Genomic DNA, 26,378 nt, shown 5'->3' with positions numbered 1-26,378 from the left:
ATGACCAACAGTTAGGGGTCAGGGGTGAACGCTCTCAGATATTCTGGTTCCGAATAAAAGTTTAAGCGCCAGAGGCAAGGTTTAGGTAACTGTGCTGGGTCATTGCGGCTTCATCAGGTGACTTTGTTCAGTAAGACTAGTAGGACTAGTTTACACGGCTTTTAGCAATTATAAACTCAGACTTTAACAGTTATTGATTAAGTTATGAAAGTGAATCAATTAAACTATTAATTCCTCGTAGATCTAGAAAAAATGTGTGTTTTATTTCAGTTTAATATTTGACTGACTATAAACCAATAAAAAAACAAATAGATGGTTGAAATTTGTTTTTTTCTTTTCGGTAGTTAGCTATCAAAACAATGACTTATGTTGTTATAGTTAATTTCTGATTATAGGGCTCTGTGCATCACCACTTTTGGTAACACCTGATTATCATATATTCTATTGCCAATCAGCAATAAGTACTTTGTATTGTTGTGTTCTGAAAGGTAACTTCTTGAAAGGTAACTGAGTAGCAAAATTGACAATACCTTAGTTCATCTATTTGAACGTTCGCCTAACTACATCATAAATTTCTTTTACTATGTATAGTTTTAAATAACAAATACATAAATATAAATATTGGACAACATCACATACATTACTCTCCCAATGTTATTAGCTAATGTAGGTACTTGTGGTATGGGACATCAGAAGTTACTAGGGTACCACAAACACCCAGACCGAGACAATATAGAAAATTAATGAACTTTTCTACATCGACTCGGTCGGGAATCGAACCCTTCGGAATGGCGTACCCATAAAAACCGGTGTACACACACTCGACCTCGGAGGTCATCAAATACTAATTAGATATGCTGTCTGATTAAAAATATGCACACACACCAATATACTAAACTCAATCCAAACAATAGATTTAAGACAGACCAAATACAGTAATCTTGTTGGATTTTCTGAAGTATTCTCACCAGTCAAATTTCCAACACGACCGAAGTTTAACCTGACCAAATCTAATTTAGGTTGTATTAACGCCGGCGGTCTTCCGTGAAATTTGTTGTAACATACATGACATTAGTATCGGTTCTGATTTACGATCCCTGAATCGAGTCCGGTTGCAGATTTCGTTCTCAGGTTCAAACATTTAAGAATTCTGTTTACATAGCTGTATGTGATTGTTTATGATAGAGTTGTATACTGTTGAGAACTGAGAAGGCCCAGTGGTTAGAACGCGTGCACCACTGATTTTTCATGTGCTAAATTTGCTTTTATAATTCATCTCGTGCTTGGCTGTGAAGGAAAATATCGTGAGGAAACTTGCATGTGGTAAATTTTATAGAAATTCTGCTATATGTGTATTCCACCAACCCGCATTGGAACAGCGTGGTGGAAAATATGTTCCAAACTTCCTCCTCAAAGGGAGAATTTGTTGCTATATGATAGTTTAGCTTTGCTTCTGAATTTTGATTGCCGCTTCTAAAGATTTGTACCATGTTTTGGTATTAATTAGCAATTAATAAATCTAATTTCGAAATTGGAGGTGAAATGTCTCAGCGGTTATAGCAAGTGAATGTTGCTGGTTGAAATCCGGCACGACTGAGTTGTCATTTTTTTAATTTTAATTTAATTTAAACCTGTCTATATAATACAATTGGGTCATATGGTTATCCACCAATTGCCATCGGTTAGAGATTATTCCACATAATCTCTAAACCTTATTCTCCAGAGGAAAAGACTTTGGCCCAGTATATATTTAGGAGAAATACTATTTTAATACCTTCTTGGTCACAATTTGTTAATTTCACTAAAATTCTTGAGTAAATCGAAAAGAAAAAAAAAATGTTTAAAGTATATAAATTTAAATAATATAAATATAACGAGAAAGGTTTACTATAGCATCATTCAAATAAATGCAATCTCCTCCGAAACGGCCGTATCAGCGAATTCATCTCGCGGAATGACGCAAATTTAGTCCCTTTGAGATTCAAACTACGGAGCACGTTGTTTATTCTTACTAGATTACGCCGCTACAAAAGATACTCGGAGCCATTTGTTCATAGAAGATGATATACTACTCAGCCGTGCGTGTGACGACATGTTCCCAACCAACAAATCATCGTAAGCCAAGCACATCCTCGAACAAAAACAAAAGATCCCTTATTACAACGTCTTAATGATTAATTTTCCGTGACATGCACGGGTTATGGTTACAATTTTTATATTTGTCGCTAGCAATGGAATACGACGAAGAGAGAATAAAATATAGCGAAAAAGTGGACCCCGGACGCAATAAAATATCAATTTTTTAGCATTGCACTAATATCAACTTGGAATAGTTGACGAATTTTATCCTGCTGTACATTGCTGGTTTACTACGTATGTGTTTTGTAACTTCGAAACATTAAGAGCAATATACGCGGTGTAATAATTGTTATCGTTTTATACCATATGTAGTTTTATGATTTTAGTAGACGCTTGCCTCCCCTTCCGCATAGTTTTAGTTTTGCCCGTATAGTTGAATATGATTGCGGTATGTAATACGAGAGAGGGGAATTCCGGTATTGTTTTTTAAATAATTTCAGATTTTCTTCAGAGAAATATTTTTCTAATTTCAAAAATGTAGTTCTTGGGTCGAGTGGCTAGATTGAAGGCGGCAGATCTTGAGGTCCTGGGTTCAAACACGAGGTCAAGCCTATGAAATTTTGTTTGGCTTTTTGCCGAAATGGAGAAGAAGGAAGAAGTCCAGAGACTGACGGTTGAGGCGTACACACTGCAGTCCCTTAAACCGTTGGCACTGCGTTTGGTTTGTTTCCGGTCGTGTGTAAGACAATACCGAATAAGTATACCTGTATTTATTTAATTTTCAATTATGATATTTAGATTTAATTATGAGTATTGCGATTCAGTAGGAATTCACTTCTCACTCATGAAATGTTGACAACCAACGATTTCTACGGTGAGTTAGTTTCTCCTTATATAATATAGATAGTAATATGAATAAGAGTCAGTGACATGCATTATTATTGACGCGACGCAATTACAGAGGGCAAATAGAAATCAATTAGGACTGCCAGCGGCCATCGGCGAATTAATTCAAAGGCTGGTGATCCAATTTTAACAGCTATACTTTATTATATTTACGTTTAATCATGATATAGTATAAAACAAAGTCGCTTACCGCTGTCTATGTGTGCTTAGATCTTTAAAATTACACAACGGATTTTGATGTGGGTTTTTTAATATATAGATTGATTAAGGATTAAGGTTTATTTGTATAATACATGCACAATATAGAAGAGAAACACTGATTGTAGAGGCTTCTATAGTGATGTTGTAAATTAACACATTTTTTGCGGTTAATTGCAAACCAAACGCAGATAGATCCAAATAACAGAACTGTACACATTATAAAGGTCTTCAAAAAAGTCCGTCAGACATTCTCTAGTATGTTGTGTATCGGCATTGTACCCGTGCGAATCTGAGGCGGGTCGCTAGTATAACATACTCTTTATTTTGAACAAATATTGATGAACTTCTTAATGAAACAAAAATAAAACATATTTAACGAAGCGTGATGCTCCAATGGTCGGGCACGTGAATCTTAACAGAAGATTGGGGGTTCGAATCCGGAGAGCATCACTGAATTCGAATTCAAAGATGCAGGATGAAAATCATACGTGTACTGATAAATTGCAATGTAGCAGCTTGGTAAAAAGGCTTGGCAAACAGGTAAGCACTTGTGTAGAGTCGGTGTAAGAAAAGGTTTATTTTCGTGTGCGATAATCTGCTTTACCCATTGAGAATGACATATTGCGTCGCGATGATTTGATGTTTAGATCCAAAAGGTACTAAGCTTAAGACTTGATAAAGGATTTAATTTGAAAACTGACGAAGGTTTTCTTACTGTGACTGTACATTCGATTTGGTAATATTGGCATGGTATATCTAAAGCTTGTCGGTGGTGCTTCAACCTAATGTAAAAAAGAGACAGATGCAAAAGAGTCCGGGTGTGATTCGATCAGTGCTGCATAAAATTCAGCCATAGCTCGTGCATAATTACAGTGTGTTACATATACTCATATACTCCTATACATAATGGGTTTATATTAAAACTCATTTCAATACGAAATACTATATATAATCATTGATGCTTGTATATAATTAATTTATTTAATCATGCACTATTTCAGTTGCTGATTCATTAATTCTTTGAATAGTTTTATAGCGTTTTTCACTTTTTTTTATTGGACAACAATATTGACAACATTTCATACATTACTCTGATCCCAATGTACGACGTACCATAACCAACGTAAGTAACGACGGTACCATAAACACCCACACCCAAGACAACTTAGAAAACTAGTGAACTTTTTCTACATCGACTTGACTGGTAATCGAACCCGGGACTTAAGAGTACCCATGACTGGACAACCGGTGAACATACTACTCGACTACAGAGGTCGTCGTTTATATAAATTGTGCTGTTCATCTAGCTTAGTTTTTATCAAGGTGGTATCCCTCGAGGAATACTATTAAACTATACAAGAGAGACAATAAAGCAAGTGTGTGATCAAACACAAAACAACAAAGAGTGTTTAGTCACACCCATGGTGTAATTCCTAGTCCTAATTCCTTGATAGAGAAGAAAAACATTGTTGTGACTTAGAATCACGTTTATTTCTTTACCAGTAGTTGCCTTTGCTTTGCTTGCATTTTAGGGTGTAGGCTGTTATGTGTCAGGCAAATAAGCCTATGTCCATTCTTGGGGTTCAAGCTTGCTTCATACCAAATTCGGTTCGGTTCAGTGGCTTGGTCGTGAAAGACAGACTAACAGACAGAATTACTTTCACATTTGTAAAATTAATATATATTTCTTTAGTTTATTCTTTAAACCAAGGAGGCAGATGGCGTTTCCTTTTTTTAATGTTTTTTTTTTTTTAATTTGGAATATCAGTTAATGGAACGTGCCTACCACCTTTAATTGGAGATGTGCAATGCCGTGATGCTTCCAGGTGTGTTGCCGACCGTTAAGGATTGAGAGGCCTCTTTCTTTGCAATCCCAATTCGTATAGTTTCGGATTAAACGGCGAAAGCTGAAGGCAGCGCATTACACGGTATTTAAAAATAGATTCCCACAGGATCTAAGACGATCACATCGATCAAACTTAATCTGACTCACCCACATACAAGTTATAGTCTAATAAATCGCAAGGATAATAGTTGACCCCAATACTTGAAATAATACTACAGACCATGTTTGGACTTCCGAGACAATACCAACAAAAGGACTCCTTGCCCTACAAAGATAAGACTTGCACCTTTGCTATATTTTATCAAGCCATTTTAAACTCTATTGCAAAGGATTAAAAGCGACCAGTGTATATAACACGCTTGATCGGTTTTGGTATTTGGACGATGTTTTTGGTACATTTGCGATTGTTTCGCTACAATGTCGTGGGAACATGAAGACGCTAGTGACGTTTTGAAAAGCTTTATATTGACCGCAAGACACCGGTTAGTTTATAATGTGGTATTTAGTGCATTTTAAATGTAGTGCGTGGGATGATTTTGATACTTTTCTTTGAATTTAATTTTTATGTAAATTATTGATAACATACAGATTTGATATTTATTTTTAAATATTTATGATGGCTCCAATTAAATTCATTGGGATTGATATTATAAATATGTACAATGTATTATATCACTTAAATAATATTACTTGTAAAGCAGCGTCTTAAAAAAGTATTCTAATATATAAATGACATAGTGAAATTAGGTTGCTTTCAATTAAAATAAAGAATTAAAGTATTATAAAGTATCTAGACCCGCTAGTAACTGTATAATGCGCAAGCGCCGGCTGCGAGCACTCGGCTGCCATTGTTCACGTGCTCACGGAGAAGTGATATATCGGATCCGACTAGTTCTGTTCCATAGTTTTGTTACAACACTATCTCATAAGTTCCTACTTTATGTGTAAGGAATTAAATTGCTTTGTAATTCACACTCGAGCCGAAATAGTTCGTTGGGAGAAAGATCTATCAACAACATAGTCAAGTTTAACTGTTAGGGTTTATATATATAGAAAAACAAATCCATCTTTTTGTATCCCAAAACTGAAAGACTTTCACGCGATGGTAGGTCAATGCAAGCTCGTCTGAGTATGATCCACCCAAATATCACATGTTACATCGCCATACAACAAATGTTGATGATGTTGTTTTTCGTTTTGATGGGTTAGTGTATCAGTATAATTACAGGCACAGACGTAATATCTTAGTTTTAGGTTGTTGGCAATGATAATGGATATTTAATATTTCTTAGATTGTCAGTGTCTTTTGTCGGTGGTGATCATTTACAACCAGGTAGCACATCCCAGCCTATCAATTTTAAATATGATGTTATTGATATTTAAAAAAATATTAACTTCTTTTTAAGTCATGGTCATTAAAAGTTAGGCTGAATACAATCAGGGTATATGTGTATGTTGAAATATAAAAAAAAAACCGTATTGATAACAAACTAGTTTCTGGAAGTCCTCTGATAAAAATAAAAGCGATCGATCATAGTTTGATCCTCCAAACTTTAAACAATTATTGTATGCAAAATTGGTTGATTATAACTCTCAAGTTGGTTACGGTAACTAACTTTACAGCAAAGTGAGATGTAACTAAATGTCCAAGATCATTTCGTCAATCTATAATTGTGTACTGTAACTGTAAATGGTGTAAATAATATTTAACGTTATTCATAATTTCTTAAGGTTTTCGTTAGTATACGTTTGTATTTCATTTTATGTATGTTAGTCTTTTTTTAGTATTAATAATTTGTGTCTAATTACCAGTGGACACATAGCTGATATATGTAATATTGTACATTTTTATCTCATAAGTTCATATCATTGTTTGTTTCCCTAAAATATACTAATGGTGTTCTAGTAAATATTTTATATAAAAAAAATAAAATAAAGAAACATATCGAAACCTCTCAATTTCAGTTATACAATAAACCTTTTTGAATGAGATTGTGTTTATACCAAAAAAAAAAAAACAAATCGCAACATAAAACCTCATTCAATTTAAATCGTGTTCCAACAACCGATTAACATTAAAGAGCTTACCTACCCTCCCCAAACAGACATCTCAGTTAGATGAATTAGAACAATCGCACAAAGTCAAGCGCGAGTTGTAATCGCGTGACGCCATGTTTTTCATTACCTCAACCGTCACCCTCATCGTCCTGTCTAACCAGCGCCTTTGTCTCTTCACCACAGAGGTATAGTATTCTCGTTAATGACACTGTATTTGATACTATTTGTCAATTAAACAAAAAGGGCTCTTTACTCTACACGTGGCAGATTTAAACTTTTTGTATCAAAAATTTTACAGAGAGATTTTTTTTTGTTTCATTTTAAAAAGCTAATAACTTCTCACTTCATAAATAGTATTGATGCTTTTTTATCAGCTTTGAAGTTAAAGAAAGTAATACGGTATCAGTTTCTAGGTTAGCATTGCATTTAATAAATTAAGAATAATAGAATACTTTTAACAGAAAACGGCGAAGGCTATTAATTTTCAAATAGATTTAAAACATAGTAAAAAACATGTTACCTATAGTGGTATATTTAATTGTGACAGTGACCTAAGCATAGGCTTAAATAAGTAAAATAAGAGATTAAAAATATAACGTCATATCACGGCGACATTAACGGATATATTAATACGAAAATAAAGTTTTCTGAGCGATTAGTAAGGAGTTGAAAATAAGAGTTTTGTCATCGCGGTATTGTTATGGGTTCTTTAATAACGTGCGTTCAATTGAGCCTTCCCTTCATTTGTATTAGCTCTCTGTTTTGGCTCTGCGTGCTTTATCGACTGAACGAATGATTGAATGAACTGAGTGATTGAACAAAACGATTTTGAAGATTGATAATATCATTAATGTTTCTATAGAGCATCTAACATGTTAAATTAATCCGTTATGTGCTTGTGAAGTTAATTGCGCCGATTTTTATCAATTTCATCAACATCTATGTTAATTGTAAGAACGTATAATTATAACAAAAATAAGGAAAAAATGCACAGTATCTAAAATATTATAAATAATAACAGGGAAGTAAGTAGTTGAAATAAATTATCAGATAAAAGATAAGTAAGTTTTGTTTTAGTATAGCAATAATTATTTATTTACAAGTACGTAGTATATATGTATATAGTAGTAAGACTACAATAACATCGCCAAACTATATCCTATTCCACCCACAACAGGACAAACCTAACCAAAGGATATGAATTTTCAAAAATCGATGAAGCTTCTGTTGGTTCTTTGTGAGTAAAATTATAGTGGGTTGTAAGTTATATTAAGTATTATCAATAACGACACAGTAATCGAAATCTCTTAGTACTGTATTATGTAGCTGAGTTATTATACATATCACATAGAATACATGAATCTATGGTTTGCTTACGTTTATGTTTGACTTCAAAACTTGAAACAAAGAAGTTTTTATTATGTCAAGTATTTGGTTGTGACTTTATATTCTTTATTTTCAAAATTTTTATAGAAATATAACAATGTACTGGCGTCCTAATAACAAAAATTGGTAATGGTGAATGGCTGCAGCGGCATGGAGTCAGAGGAAAATAAGAAGAAATTGAACGATTCCTATTTCGATTGGAACAGGCATGTTATCATATAGAACTTTGAATCGAAATCATTTATTACTATTATTTTTGTTATACTATAAATAAAATTTATTTTTACACTACATATAAATAAAAAATAAGGTTATTTTTAAAGCGTCAAATAAAATGTAGTAGGGAGATCGTTTGTTCCTGCTCCATAGTACTGAGCACACAGAGCCGAACAAAAGTCATTAATTAACGCTCGGACGCGATCCATCACGGGGTTTTTTACATTTTAATTAGAGAATGTGTGGTCATGTCTTTCCGTGCTCGACTATTTCACGTGTGTGAGTTTTGTGTCCGATCTTACACCGAAATTTTACAAAACTGAAATGGGCTATGTTAATACTATTTACCCATATTTTATGCCATTTAGATTCTAAGCTGTTTTATTTGTCATATGAGTTTTAATTGGGTGATTTTTTCTAAGAAATTGACCATACAATTCTTTTAGCCAATAGGAAGTCGTTATTTTATTCTAAATGGACATTTTATTAGTTAATACATCTTAAGTTGCATTCAACAACAACAACAACAGCCTGTAAATTCCCACTGCTGGGCTACAGGCCTCCTCTCCCTTTGAGGAGAAGGTTTGGAACATATTGCACCACGCTGTTCCAATGCGGCTTGGTGGAATACACATGTGGCAGAAATATCTAAAATCAGAAATATCTAAATATCTTCTATGAAATTTGTCACATGCAGGTTTCCTCACGATGTTTTCTTTCACCGCTGAGCACGAGATGAATTATAAAGACAAATTAAGCACATAAATCAGCGGTGCTTGCCTGGGTTTGAACCCGCAATCATCGGTTAAGATGCACGTGTTCTAACCACTGGGCCATCTCGACTCTAAGTTACATTAATTTCCACAAAACATTGAGACAGAACAGAGTACTCTGAGTTTACAATGAGAACGTTAATAATAAAACATCTATTCCGATGAAAATCCTCAATTCGACCTAATTAAGCTTTATTTCAGAGCAGACGGCGTTATCTTTGAACTTACCTGCTTTCAGCAGATTTTCCTCCCACATATTTTCCTATAGACGAGAAACTTTTAAAAGTAAACCCTATTCTTAAGGAATTAAAATACATTTTTAATTGTCGCTCCACTGAAGGTGCAGATTTTAAGTCACGGAGGGTTCCTTGGGAACATTAATAAGGAGAATTAAGATTAAAATGATATTAAATTTTGATATTGTGTTGTGTTCGGATTATTCTCAAGGAAATTTTAATATGGGCTTCTTTCTCTTTGTTGTTGTCTCGTTTGTGGCTAAAGAATACCTCTTTGCTTTCAGACTTCCTTAGGTTAACTACCTTTGGCTTTATTTGACTGTATTACATACATATAGCTATTGTTAAGGCAAAAGGTCTTATGTACATAAATTGGTTTTAATTTCAAACTGCTAAAGCTTGCTTCCTTGTGAAAGTAAAAACAGTGCGTCATCTTACTCCAGCGCGGTGACATCTACTTAATCCAAAATTAAAGTATTTAACTAACATACAACGTAAGGTTTTAACTAGTCTAGCTAAGTCTAGATTTTGAGACATTACGTAAGGAATTTAAGGAAGTTAATCATTTAAGACGATAATATTTTTATGGAAATTTGTATCGGCGTATTGGTATCGAAATCGGCGTATAGTATTCTGTTTCTAAGTAAAACGATAACCAATGGAGTGCCTAGTCTAGTCTAGGCTAGGGTAGTAAATACTTTGTTTACGGTTTAATGGAATTGATTAATAAAAAATATTCTTCTCAATGTATATTTTTTAAATGTAAAGACATTTTAATATTAAAAATATTCCAATGAATTATCTCAATATATAAGGAATTAGATGGAAGATACAAATTAAGATGAATATTACTTTTTTTACATCTAGTTAAATCTTATTTATTACATATTAATATTATATTTATGTACATAGTAGTTAGTACTTCTTAGTAGATCATACTGAAATGTAACAGAGAGATGAAATCGCGTGAAAGTGAAAATATTTGAATAAATAAGATCAAATTATTGCCACGAGCCTCAGTCGTGCCGGGAATATTCGATGGCAGTCATGAAAACAAGTCCAAACTCCTGACGAACTGATTTACAATAAATGGTAACTAGACGCTTCAGAAAGTCCGTTTTTCTCAGCGACATAGTTTGAATAATTAATTTCTTGGAAGGGTCACTCGCCTCACCAATCATTGCTCATCAAGTCCTATTGAGATCCTTTTTGTAAACTGTGCATTGGTAATCATTTTAGATGGATCGTATTACTTATTAGATTGCTCGGTTTCGTGGTTATGCTGGGACTTATACAGTCTTGATTTAGCTTGCAAGGTTTGTCAGATTTTTTAGGTCAAATTTGTAGGCTGATCTAGAATTTTCTTCCCTTACAATCTACATACATCGATCAGTTCCGAAGACGACATAATGATGACGTCATTCCACATTCAGAATTGACTCCCTATGTGGCGACTTTCAATTCTTTTGTTTATGTTATGGGGGGCAAACGACGAGAAGGCTCATTGAGGAGTGATTATCACAGGCCATGGACCAAATCGTATCGGTTCGGAAAAAACACCGGCGAAAGCCGCCACAGAGTGGTTGCGCGAGGCAGAAAATGTTTTAAAAAAAGGTGGTGCGGATGAAACTTTGAATAATCTGCATAGCCTCATTTTAAATACTTTTACTTAGTTCAGTACCTACTCCCTTTTATAGGAAATTCGATCCGAGACACAAATGCAGGTGTTAAACAATATTATTGCCTTCATTTCAACAGCGTATATTTTGCACGCAACGTAATGTAATGTAAAAATTGGTGTAGTGATTTGGAAAACATTTGGCAACAAGACAGTTTAGCTATTTTTTGCATGCTATAGGTGAAGATTCATAAATTTCGCGTGAGTAAAGAAATTCAGCTAGTATGAAAATGATTATAAATATTGTATTTGATGTCAAAAATAATAATCAATCGAAATACGTTTCACTTAAGATTTTTAATATTTGGTCAATGTAATTATGGGATATAGTTGTATCAATCATATCAGTGTTTGTTCTGGTTCTAATTTTGTTGTTTGTTGTTTCCATATTTAGCTTGCTGTTGCGTTAAAAGACGAATAATTGGTAATCTTACAATTATAGGCACAAGGGACATAACATCTTAGTTCCCAAGGTTGGTGGTACATTGACTATGTAAGGAATAGTTAATATTTCTATGGGTGATGGCGACGACTTACCATCATGTGGCCCATATGCTCGTCCGCCAACCTATACCATAAAACAAAGTAATTAAAAAGCCGATTGATAACATTCGAACCTGCACAAATATAATACACATATTTCACATATTTTATTATGACTGTTTTTTACTTTGACATAATTGTATGTAACAAATGTGTAAGGTATGTGCGGCCCTAACGCCCCCTGGTGGTTTCATCCAGTCAACTTTTAAGCATATATTCACGATGTTAAATGTAAAAAGATATATTGTTTGTAGTTAATGCCTTAATGCCCATGAACGGGTTGTTAGCAATTAATAAGGATATGTAAGATTTAATTTACTATGTAATCTCATATTAATGTTTTGCAAGCTCTCAGTCACTGAACAGGTTCATACCAAGTTCAATTTGTTACATGTACTCCTTACCAGACTTTAATTATTGTAAATTAATTTATGATTAACGTGGTATGTAGAATATAGTATTTTTTTTATACTGGATATAATTAAGTAGTAACAATACACACGAGTAATACCTATATCGAATTGAAGATTTTGGCAACGATTTGAAAGAAAATTATTCTACATGAAACAGTGTTAGATATATTTTTTAGAATATATAATTATTAGTATTGGATTTTGAGAAAGCAAAGATAGTCGTTTTGGGTGTGAGAATAATCATCAAGTAATACTTTTTTTTTAAATATAAAATTGTAGTAAAAGTCATTATGGATCTCCTTGCTCATAACCTATTTTAGAGATTATTGTAATAACATGCCTTTATAATTTGTTTATTATAACTTCATAGATCATATCTGAATAAATAAGTATGAATATTGATCTTCAATAAAATCATAGCTTGCACATATGACGGCGGATCAAATTAATTTAACATTTCAATTTACATTTTTTGCGGTCGACATGAGGAAGGGGTAACACTACCCTCTCACATTAATTGGGTTATGAGCCAGGAGGGTTATGTCTCCGGGGACAGAAGGGTTACTCCTCCGGGAGACGCGGGATTGATTGAGATGAATGTTGTCAGCGGACCTATTTGGAGACAATTTTTTTTTTTCGAGTTTTTTAATCGATTGTCTCATTGTTTTTAAGCTTACGATATTTTGCTTATTTTTATTTTATTTTTAAATAAGACAACGATCGAGCATAACTTAGGAGAACGTATATTTTATTTGCACAAGTACTTAATTCATACATAAGTTTAGTATCTTATTTGAGATTTTAGTATATAATTCTTCTTGAATAATTGAAATTATTAAATGAAAAGAAGATTTTATACATTGTAATCCATTCAAGGGTTTCATCATAAGTTCATACTTATGATGACACCTTTGTTGAGTTGTTCTGTGCACATCTGGCCTATCAGGATCTTGGTGCGAAGTACATTATGTTTATTTCATACATTTGTCATATACTAATAATAATGTGAAATGCTGTCTGTTTGTTTGTCTCAACCAAAACAACAACAACAACAGCCTGTAAATTCCCACTGCTGGGCTAAAGGCCTCCTCTCCCTTTGAGGAGAAGGTTTGGAACATATTCCACCACGCTGTTCCAATGCGGCTTGGTCTAATACACATGTGGCAGAAATATCTAAAATCAGAAATATCTAAATATCTTCTATGAAATTTGTCACATGCAGGTTTCCTCACGATGTTTTCTTTCACCGCTGAGCACGAGATGAATTATAAAGACAAATTAAGCACATAAATCAGCGGTGCTTGCCTGGGTTTGAACCCGCAATCATCGGTTAAGATGCACTCGTTCTAACCACTGGGCCATCTCGACTCTACTGGGCCATCTCTACTCAAACAAAACGCTATATTGTTTTTTTTTTTTAATTTGGCATAAAAGAATAACCCCGGAAAAGACAGTTACTTTTTTGTGACACATACAGAATACGATTGTAAAATGACAGTAATGGTATATTAAGGTACTTGGTGGTAGGGCTTTGTGCAAGTCCAACTGGATAGGCAGCACCTGCTTAGCCAAACAACAGTACTCATTATTGCCGTGTTCCAGTTGTAGTGGGGAGTGAGCCAGTGTAGCTAACTTATGCTTGTACAAGGGACATAACATCTCAGTATCCAAGGCAAACAAGAATAAACAGATATCGCACATTTATGTGTCTATAAATACATTTTATAAAAAAAAATCTAAACAAACGAAACAACAATGGATTTGTTTTTTTTTTTTTAATTTTAACAAAGCACAAGTAATTAGTTGTTGATCGTAAATAATTTAAAAATAAAACTTCTTGAGTGCTTTTCTTATTTAAGGGTTCCGGTTGTTTTATTGTTTTCTGATTGTTTTAATTACTTGATTGGGGATTAATAAAAGGGTTTGTCGAATTTTGGCGAAAGAAAAATATTGTATTTTCTTTGATTAAATGCAGAATTAAATATCGTGTATTATTAAAATTTTTTGGCTTTAAAACAGTAAAGTTCTATCTTTTGTCTTTCTAATGGAAAATTATAGGAGGCGTATGATGATTAAAAGGGTTCGAGTTTTGATCATAGACCTTAACTATGCATTTAGGCTCACAAACCAAAATTGAGTAAAATATCTGTTTAGTATTAGTATTTTTTTTGGCACTACTTTTGGACAATGATTGGAAACTCATGGTGCTAGAGTGCTCGAGTTTTGGTCGAATCATGCACCTCAAATATTAATTAGCATGTCAGCTCTCAACCTGCATGTTCTGATCAATAGAACATCTTTGCTTAACATTTATACAAAGTTATCCTTCCAATATACACACTTCACAAACCGACACATGCAGGTTTACTAACATGGATTATAAAAATAACGAGTAATTATTATAGTTATATCCAAAAATCTTTGCTTAGTGAACTTGTCGCGAAAGTCAGTAGCATATCGCTTTAACATTCATCTTAAGATTCAATGTTATGAAATAAGTAAAATTGTAATACACGAACGTTATAAACGGAACGATAAGCGCAGGATGTATATCTGAAGCAGAAATATTAGGTTTTAGCATACTCAATACGAACTTCCTCGTCGACTTGTCCCTAGGACTGATTGAGGGACTGATAAAATGACACGATAACAAAAACGTTCAACTTTGCATAAATGCTTTCATACCGAGATCACGTCTTCGGCGCTCCCTTATTTCTAAAACCTAATAAAATCAAATAAAATAAATGTATTCTCAATTATATACACGATAAACATTGCTTGCTAATTATGGCATGTCAAATTATATTTTGAAATGTTAACAGCAATGTATGTCATACTAAGAGTATGAATCGCGAATATTTTATTTTTGATACGATATGGTACAGTGGTGAGATGGTAAGATGTCCGATAACCTGAGATAATCCCGATAAATGCGATTTGCTCGGTAGCGGTAGCTTATAAAGCTTGTTGAGTTGAATCAATATTGTTCGGTCTGATCTGCAATCTGCCGTATAGAAAACATTTATGGAATTCTTGATAATATATAATATCGCAACTGGTTGTTGCATGCAGTTCCATCCGCGTATTTCTTAATCTTTAATTGATTTGACAATTAGAAAAAGAAAAAAGTAGTATTTTATACTGCTTTTTTCTTTTTCTAATTTTCATATACCGCTGCTCCAGTGCTGATTGATTCATACATGTGGAAATTATTGATGTCAAGATTTTCGTCCCAACACATTCATTCATTTCATCCAATCGTATCAAGTTTTATAAAACCATTCTAAATATAAAATTATTCTTATATTTTAAAAGAGGTTTTGTATATATGTTCTTATTATCACAAAAACTTTTAGTGCTAGTTTCGGAATAGTGATAATGTGTTAAATGTATATATTTTAAGCATTCGTAATCAATCTAAAACGTAATTTTTTTTACAATTTAAAAAAAATCTATCTACCAAGACATAAAACCATCCAAAAAATATGTTATGTTTAAGAAAATAAAAAATATATTTATATCATTATTTTGAGATTTTTTAGAGACAAGGTTACAAATAAATCAAGTTCGATCAAGACCAAGGCGGGGTGGTTTATATTGTATAATATTTTCATTGGTAACGTCAGGACACCCGCGGGGGCGACGTGTCAACTGTCAACTCACTCATTTGTCACTTCTGTCGATTGCTGGTACCCTGGTGGTGGCCGCCTGATTAGATCTTAGTAAATGGTATCAGCCATCTTTATTCAACGCAATTTTCTGGCAAGGATACAAAACATTTTTTTATCTTTTTCACAATTACATTCTAATTTTAAATAAAATATAGATACGTAGTTTATTCTTCAGACAACATAAAAGTGTCTTTTTCTTCTAATTTATTCTTCTTTCCTTTCATAGTATCTGGTTCGCTTCTTAACTCGCTCTTCTTAAGAAACCAGACCAGAAATATGAATAGGCACTAGTTAGATCATATATTTCATAATAGACGATTTGGACTCGGCCAAACTCGGTTAGAATGCTTGCATCTTTTAAGATGCTTACTCAATCTTTAAGATTCTTATCATATCATCTTTAAGAGTCTTAATCGAAGATTACGAGTTCAAGCACAGGCAAGAACCACTGAATTTTCATGTGCTCGATTACTATTTATAATTCGTCTCGTGCTCGGTGGTGAAGGAAAACATGGTGAAGAAACCTGCATGTGTATAATATCAGCTTGCGCAATTTGCAAGTAATTATTTTAAGAATTGTAATTTGATGAAGCAAATTTAATTTCAATTCTCTCCATAGTAAGTTTCGAGTACATATTACATTTTTCTCTTTGAAGTCAACTTATCGTGTTCCGAAACGATATTCCTAATATTAGCCTCACCGCATGATACACTATTAACAGCGATTAGCGTTCAATAAAGCTGGTAACATCAAAGTCTAAAAACGGCGCAACTTTTCCAATTTCCCCACAAATACCCTCACAAGGATTTGCATGCCAATCGAACAATGCATCTTGTGTTTTGAAATATTTTCAATACCGCTGCGTGAGTCCGGACAACTTAGGGGTCGTTCCTTTGTATTCGCTTTAATATCTGTGGGAATGGACATACCGACTTCCATTAGGTAATTTATCATTCTTAAACGAGTGTAGACTATCCACTATTATCCTTGTGGAATTTCTAGTCTTAAAAGGGCGAAGACTACGGCCTTTGTGCGGACATGTTCAAATTAATAGCGGATTCTGGCCCGACGGGTACGCTTTTATTGATTTTGAGTGGTCGAGGTCCGATGCCCGATGTTTATGAATTATTAGCCATTTGGGTTCCCATAAAATCTGCTGTGGATAGAACTATCGCGTACCGGGTCAGTTTGGGCTTAGTGAATTATTAATGAATTTTCGTAGATAGGAAATAGATAGATGTTTGTTAATATATGTATATAATGCTTTACGAAAATATTAATAGTTAGTTAGGTGTTGTCTTTTCAAAACTGTGGATGATTTAGTCTTCGTTTGTTTTCGATTTCTCAGTTGCGTTAGATAATTATTGAAATTTATCAAAAATACAAAGTCCCATAATATACCTATGAGTGAGTCGATTTAAGAAACGTCAACAAACTAAAATATTGAACGAGCGAGGGCAACGCTCAATAATATAAAATATTCTTTGTCCACTAAATCTTCGTAGGTCATGCCAACGATTAACACTATAAAGTATATAATTTTATTCAAACACGAGATGACCGCAGCTTCCCTTACTCGAGGTCAAGTTTAGGGTCAGCATCACACTCTCACCTGACACGAGACGAACACGCGTTTTTTGAAATAATGATAAAAAGAGGGATACGTTTATTGAGATGTAGATTGACCACGTGGATAAGGGAGATTAAATACAAATCAATTGAATGGAAGTCACTTTTTTTAAAAATCCATTGACCAAAAGTAAATATTGTAGTGTTGAGATACCCTAACGGTTAGAATACGTTAATTTTGAAGAAATATGACATGTAAACTCAGGCAAGTAGCACGTGTGTTCATATGTTTCTTATGGCTTCTATTTGAGCCAAAAATACGCTGATCAGTTCTCCAATGCCATGTTAATAATTATACTCATGATTGGCGGTAGAGAAAAACGCACATGTCAAACTGATAATTCACGCGTGAATCCACCAATTCTCATTGAAGTAATGTGGTGGGATAAAGTCCAAAACCTTCTTCTCAGGATTAAACCTGACCTATCAGTAGAACATTAACGACTAATACTTTCTGCTGTGATAGTTTTTTTTTAATATTTCTTGTACTCGGTTTTATCTAAAGCAATATTTTATGTAAAAAAAAATATAAATTCGAAACTAAAAATTGTTGATCCCATTTGCTTATTTAAAATTATATCAGTTGAACATCCCAGTGGGATTACTTTGATGGACATTACTTAATTCAATATGTGAACTACCGATTTTAGATTCCTACCAATGTAGGAGCAGCTATAATAATCGATTATTTATTCGCTATTACTGTTGCTTAAGGGTGACATTTATTATCGATTTAAATAAACAAGACCAAGCAAATCAGCGTGGTGCCGAAGGAAGCTGTGATTTCGGTAGTTATTTGAAACAAGAAAGTCTGAACGGGGGATACAATTTACATCATGAATATATTATAATGGAATGTAAATAAAAAATAGTAGCAGTTTTATAACTTATGAATATAGATACCAATGATTTTAATAATTTAGCGGATTTAATAGAATTAGGTATGTTTGGCAATATATGGCATGGTGTCTCTGAAAATCTTGATGTAGATAATACTTAAGTTTAATGCTTCAATATACTTCTCAAGGAAATTGTTATGTATATTTACCATGTGATAATTAAACTTGTAATCGAAGATTAGTTCTAGATATTCTTCTTGTCCTCCTTTGATATATGCCTGTTCTTTTTTGTTAAATAAGGTGATATTAAAAAAGATATAGATATTGAAGTAATCAATTAGTTGTTCAGTGTTTGTAGCTAGTAGAAGTATAAGTACAAACTTTAATAATGTATTTATTTTCGTTTCACCAATTAACTCCACTGTAATATATAATCGCTTGTTGATCTTAGATTTATGCAAAAGTATTTGTTTCCATGATAATTTTAAATATCTCGTTTGATCAAGAAAGTCATTTCTACATTGTTCGTCTTGTTAATTTAATAGCAATAAAAAATCTTATAAATGCGCATTCTCGTTGAATGAATAGTAAGCTCATTAATGCCACAACCCACCATAATATAACACCTGAACGAGTACGATTATGGATAATGAGAACAAAACCCTTTGTAACCATTCAGCCACTGATATTAATAAAAAGGGATAGTGACTAGGTCCTTTGTATACGTGTTTGCTCGCTGGAATGACATGAATGTTTAGAAGCAAAAAATCGAGGCGTCGGTAATGTAACAGAGGCTAAAATCACGCAAGCGCTTGGTGATGGTAAATTACATCTTAATGCATTGATATAAGGAGTAGTTTCCCTTGATTTATAATTTGGTTGCTAGTTAAAAAAGCTGGGCGCAGGTGAAGAAGACGATGATCGGTGACCTCTGGCATCTAGTTGTGTGGCTCGATTTGATTGACGTTTGTTTGACTTGCACTGCGAGAGAAATTTTCGGAATTTTGATTTCAGTTACTTCCTTGTTTTTATTGTTTGAAAATAATAAAAAAAAAACATACAAAAATATATTTTTAAAATTACCTACATTTCCAAATTTTCCTTTTCTTGTCATAAAGTTTCTTGGAATGAAATTACTATCGAATTGCTACAAAATTAATCCCCAAAAACCAACTAAAAATAATGAAATACTCGTCCTAAGAAACAAACCATAGTACGAGTAGTTCATTAAGAAAAGACCAGTAAGATCATTAAAACAGACAATGAAAGCAGAAGCAGTTTGTAATAAAAAACAACTGGACATATCAGTCGTGACGTTACATGTACAAAAGATCTTTAAAAATACAATGCAATACAAAGGGCACAAAGTGACAATACTGACAATGGGAGACTATGGGAAAGACACAAAAGTCGTCCATATTTATGCATTGTTTGTTTAGCTTCTAAGGTGACGGCAGAAACAAATACCGCTCCTTTCTACCCGTTGCTACCCTATCTTAAAGATTACCAGATTTGAAAGATCCATGTTTGACTGAGATTTGCAGTTGCAAGAGGTCATCGATAAATGGTTTCTGTTCTTGTTTTCAACAATACTAATTGCCTATTATAATGATACTTGATACCTTATAATAGTTTAGAATTACTTGGATTTATATTATAACTGAACTTTACGTTTAAATTAATATTTTAAAATATAGATTATTTTTAAGATTTTAATTTTTTTTTAAATAATTTGTAAATTATAAGATATGCTCACACCTTATTACTTTTAGGTATCCATTATGACTTAATATAGGTAAAATTAAGGTGAACAAATCCATGAATATTATTACTAGACCGCACGGCAGAAATATTTTTGACATCTGTGTTCACATTTTTGTAATATCTATAACAACCCATACAAATAGCAAAGATTAAATAAAACGATGTTTCTCGATATAGCTACTTGTTATTTATTTCCATAAAGAATAATTAATATTTTGAGACAACAGATAAAAGTAAAGTGAGAAAATATTTTGTTAGAAATCAACTTCATATTTTAATTTATATCTCACCCTTTCCACAGAACGAAGTCTTTTAAATTCCAACGATAACAAATTCCAAATCAGCTTGACGGAATAAATCTTTCAGAACCATTGAAATCAAAACAAGAGGTAAAACTAACACTTTAATACACTTAAAGCATCGACCGGTCTAACGGACCCGATGATTCATCTATCACATTAATAAAGCTTTTTATTGAAACACCTTTGTTTAACCCTTTTGTGTACGTACCGAAAATTATGCACGAACCGTCCATTAACTTCTTGAGTTAGCTATTGTGATTTTTGGCTATGCTAATCTTGGTCCCGGAAACCCCGGACTGTGACTGATTGGCTTAAAAAGTTTCTCATAACCGTGGAGTACCCACGGTCATCTGAGGATACGTGAATAGCGACATTTGCATATCGTTACGTAAGCAATTTTTCGTTGCTTTGTAAAAACTCGGATCTCTTCCGTTTCGTATGATTAATGATGAAGAAAACTGAAGTAACGGCTCGTTTAGGAATGTCGTTTAAATAAACTTGCTTATGATAATGAACAAGGCGGACAGCTTTTATTTTATCTGTGAGATATTATTAGATTTTCATTTTATGTTTATACCAAATGCTACTGGCGTCACATATTTTCTAATAGTAATTCATTAGTCCCTTTATGGTTTTATAAGAATTATACCTCTTCATGCTACATGCCTAATCTGATTCCATATAAATAAACTCCACGAATGAAAATATAATCAATATTTAAGAAAAGTTGGCGAATACATATATGTATTTGAATATCGTGGTACTTATTTTTCTCTGTCATACGTTCGTCACTTCAAACCGAAATCTGTAATAACATAATCTGTCCCAACCCTTCGGCGCCGCGATCCCGACCGCGGGGCTTTAATAATGCATCCGCCATTAGTTAACCCACAGATGCTGCGGCCATCTTCGAGTAATTCTAATTGCACGGAAAGGGTTGAAAGGATTACTCCTGTGAGTTTTCACGGCAATGTTTTTACTCGACACCTTTATCTTATCTCTTATAAATCCGCTTGTTCAATTTTCACGCAAATAAGGATAGCATGATGAAATAAAAACATCGCATCATTTAAAGCTCGACTTCGACTCGACGATATAACAAAGCCATTAGCATCGCCGAAATTTCCATTTTAAAGGCAGAACACAACATAATTAATTTTTGACGATGTTGACAGAGTGGTTTTTTAAAGGCGACAATTCACAGAAGGTGTCCGGGCACAGCTGGGCTAGTATTACGCTAATCTCTACGCCGTCGCACTTGTTAAATATTAACGCAGTCTAATTACAACCGCCTGCCACCCCACCCACTCTAATGGCTTTTAAAACTGATTCCCGCCCCGAAGGATGCGTATTTGATGACAACTTTCGTCGTTTCGCTGGCTTTACAACGAGGGCGACAGGAAAACTCTGCACGTGGTCTTTTGCACTTTAATCTCTGGCTGAGGTTGTATCCATTCCCGGGTATAGTTAGACACGTCTCATTTGAATGTCAAGAAGGAGTAATGGATCATGCGGTGACGATAACGCGAGCGTTGTTGGGAAATGTAGCAAGTCTTTATTGCATTAGACATGTGTAATGCTTTTAAGGCTGAGGGTTTGACACTTAGCGCGAGACGCGCTGTTGAAAACTTAATTGGCGCTGTGTTAAGCTGTGTAGAAAATAAAATACGAACCGACTGAAGCGAAATTATTCATAAAATATGTATACTTTATATTATTACAAACGATATTAAATTCAAATCGTTTGTAAAAAAGACGTTGGTAAAAAAGGCATATTATACAAGATTTTATAGATGACAAAAAAACGTGGAGTTAATACCCATTGACTTCCAAGCAGGATATATTAATTGAAATAATTGTATTTAAGTAACATGAATTTGTATTTTTTAAATGTTGAAAAAGAGTAACTACTGAATTCCTTGCCTGTTTTTCTCGGTAAAATCTACTTTTCGAACCGGTGCGGTGGTAGCTTCACTTAATTGTAAAATGACGATTCTTGATTTCGTGTGTGTTATAATTATGTGTTAAAATAATGAATTTAATAAAATTTAGAGAATAAAATACATCTAACGACTTTTCCCACACCTATGCTCAAATGAAATTTTACTTAATACTTAGATTTACGGCAAAAAGCAAAGCGTGTAATTAATGATGTCGTGACGTTTCGGCTATTTGTTCAACTGGCCGGGATGTGCAAACAGGTCCGAGCAAAAGGGGTCGTTTAACGGTAACAACTATTTATGCGTTGCTAATGGTAGTGACAATCATTCTGCACCATTAGACGTATCATTAGCGACACCGTTTTATTTGTTGTTTGTTTTCTTAAAGTCTACGGTCGTTCGGACCGTCGCAGCCGCTTTCGGGTTGAAATCATTAATCAGATGGAAGACGTGAGTTTCGGATATGGGACAAAAGTTTTTTGATTACCAGTAAGCAAATATGGGAATGCGGACGGCGGGGAATGAATGGCTCAAGTCGGCTATGGGTGGTTTTATAAATGATTGTGGGATACTGTTGATCTTGTAAAATGATACCAATTTATTGCTTCTAATAAAATTAACGGAACTAATGCGTACGATAAAAAAAAACTTTAAACTTAAAACGAAATGTTTATTGGTAGCAACAAAAGCGGAAAATTGATAATTTGACATGGTTTCTTTATTTGAAATAATGTGTATAAATAAAATGAAATATTAAATAGTCAAAATAAATAGGATAACAAGAATTGTACAAATACAAATCTGGAGGAATTATTATAAGTCCACCGCACATAATTTTCAATTTAGTTAAGCTTCAGAAACAATTGTGATATTGATAACAATACTAAGCTTTAGTTTATCTTCAAATTTGTAACATTTATATCAAATACTAGCTGTACCAGTGACCTTGTACACGTTTGAATTTACAAAAAAGAATTGATTGTAGCCTAAGTTACTACTTATAATATCAGTTATCTGCCAGTGAAAGTTCCGTCAAAATCTGTCCAGCCGTTCTAGAGATTAGCCGGATCAAATAGAGAGACAAACATTTTAAAATATGTTATTTTTGTATATGTACCGTTTATACATACATATGCATTGAGTATATATAAAGGGCTATTTTAATATTACAAACAAACACTTCAATTTTATTATATGTATTGAAGATTAAATGAGAGATAAAACGTAAGATAACAGACTATTTTTGCTTAAAGATGTTGAGTTTCCCTTTAGGAACATAATACTCGGAACATAATAAGTTTAAGTATAAAAATGTATCAGTGTAAGTTAGTATAGTACTTTATCGATAATTATGTCGAAGAAAATAAAATAGGATTTACAAAACCTAAATCAAATCGCACTTTATTCTGTTATATATAAAACCTTGAACAGGGAAGGTGAATAAGAATGGTTAATTCTAAGGAGAAGTAGAATCTCTCTGAGAATTATTATCGATTATTCCGTAAAAAATGCAGATCAGCAGTAGTGTTCTATAATAATCCGCTCCGTATTTCACTAATGATATGTTGAAAACCGTTTTACTATGTTATGCAATTATACTTCCAATATTCCACTATGATAGTTAATCTCACATATCACTTCTTAACATTATGAATCGAGCTTTGCTGTAAAAAGAGTACCTAATCTGTATTCCGAACCGGTGGATACTTCACTTAATATTATTGTTAAATGACGTTTCAAAAATCCTTGTAAAATCCCACCTGAATAAAGTATAATTTGATTTAGATTTTTAGGTTTTGTTTGATTTTAAAATGTGACATTTGTCATAAGTTTCCTGATGGTAATTTATAAGAACGACGTAAGTTTTTGAGAGAAAACAATTTGGTAACCAAATTTAACTGGTATATTACTTCCAAGGTTATATACATGTATTGTATACTAATATAGTTATGTTGATTGTCTTTTAATAAAAGAGATTTACATACTGAAAGAGAAGTGTCACGATTTCAGCTTGTACCACAGACTCACAAATGGCGATTTGACATCGTACCCGCTAACTTCAGCAAACTTCAATAAATCAATTTTCTCGAACAAAAAAAAAGGTATAAAAAAATCGGTTGACAAAAAATACAAAACGCGGTGAGGAGCGAGTTTCGTTCACTTGTTTTACGTGACTTGTAAATGTCATGACATCTGTCACGCCGTGACGTGTCTTATCTTTGGGGGTAAAAAAAGCCCCGTGGGTGATTTTCGCGGAAAAATAGCGGAGGGCCCGGAACGTATTTATGACTATGTAAATTGGTTCAATTTCGCGCCGTATTTAGAATTATTGTGTATCGTAGGCATAATATACATAGGTACATATATTTGATACTGTGACTTTTGTTTCGGGCCTTTTTTTAAGAAGACTGAAGTTTTTAAACGTTTCCGCCGCAACGAGCGTGTATGTAAGTTAATTACAATAAAATTATCAACACTCAATTTTTTGTAAAAAAAATAATGAAATAATGTCTGAAATGTAAATTGAATTATAATTAATAAAATTCTAGATTAATGAAAATAAAAAGTAGGTATGTACCCTTTCTAGGGTTCTATTCTTAGATTTAGGCTATTATCCAGAGCACCAATGGGCTGATTCGCTTGCATTTATGCAAATCTACCTTTAGGTAACCTTTAGTAAACCTTTAGGTTTCCTTACGAAAATTGCCCCCAAGAAATACTATCAGCTCGTGCCGAATAACATCCATAGAGTGCCCATATTTTTGCTTACATAATCTTGACCTTTGATATCTACTTTTCTTTTTTTTTAATTTAATAATTTGCTTTTATGTTTTGTCTTAGTTATATTTTAATTTCATTTAATATATAGTTAAGTTTAAAATTTGATTTTATATTTTATACAGGTTAGTTTAGTTTTTATTTTTGGAAATCTATAAATATATATCACCTTGAATGTTTCCTTTATTAAATATTATTTTTAAGTCAATGGTGTAACTTTTACAATAAATAAATAAATACTGGGCAGTTGCTCAGCCTTTGTCGAGAATATTCGTAACCAAAATCTATTTGGGTTTTGGTACTATTCCAAATCCAAATCATATTAATCAGCCAGTAGAATTGTAGACCAATGAAATCAATATTTACCATTGAAATCAAAATAAACTTTATTCAAGTAGGCTTTTACAAGCACATTTGAATCGTCATTTTACAATTAAGTGAAGCTACCACCGATTCGAAAAGTAGATTCTTCCGAGAAGAATCGGCAAGAAACTCAGTAGAAACTCTTTTGTACCATTAAAAAAAATAGAGAGTCATGTTAGTTAAATACAATTATTTAAATTAATATATCCTGCTTGGAAGTCAACAATGTAAGTATCCTCCTATTATATCACACATAGGTAGTAACTATTTAATGCCTTAAGTTGGCGACACTGCGTTTGTGCAAAAAGTTTTTCCTCCCTTAAGTGGTGAAAATTATTTTGTTAAGTGGATGACGTCATCTCCGGCGGCGTAGACAGGGGCGCGGGACTTTGTTTTTTTCTATGTCCATGTCAATTTCTCCTACTTTTGTTACACACGTGGTAATAACTGAAATAGAGAAAATAGTTCTGAAGATATTTTATAATGAAACGACTAAAGTAACGGTAGCCGATGACTGATTGAAAATGTTTGTTCAAGGCAAGGCAGATCAACTTTTTTGTGGCTTATTTAAAAGGTTTAAAATTGTAATTAAAGAAATACATTTAATTGAGTATGATTTCATATAAATTGTCGCGTTCAATGGTTAGAATATTTATAGAAGTTTTTACGATTATTATTTTTTTAAGAAAACTGCATAATAATGTTTAACATACTCTAAAAGTTTCACGATATTGTTTAATTACAGAATTTAATTGC

This window comes from Vanessa cardui, chromosome 13 (assembly GCF_905220365.1).
Source record: "Vanessa cardui chromosome 13, ilVanCard2.1, whole genome shotgun sequence".
Classification (NCBI taxonomy): Eukaryota; Metazoa; Arthropoda; class Insecta; order Lepidoptera; family Nymphalidae; genus Vanessa; species Vanessa cardui.
The sequence above is the reverse complement of the archived record's forward strand: the minus strand, read 5'-3'. Positions refer to the sequence as shown.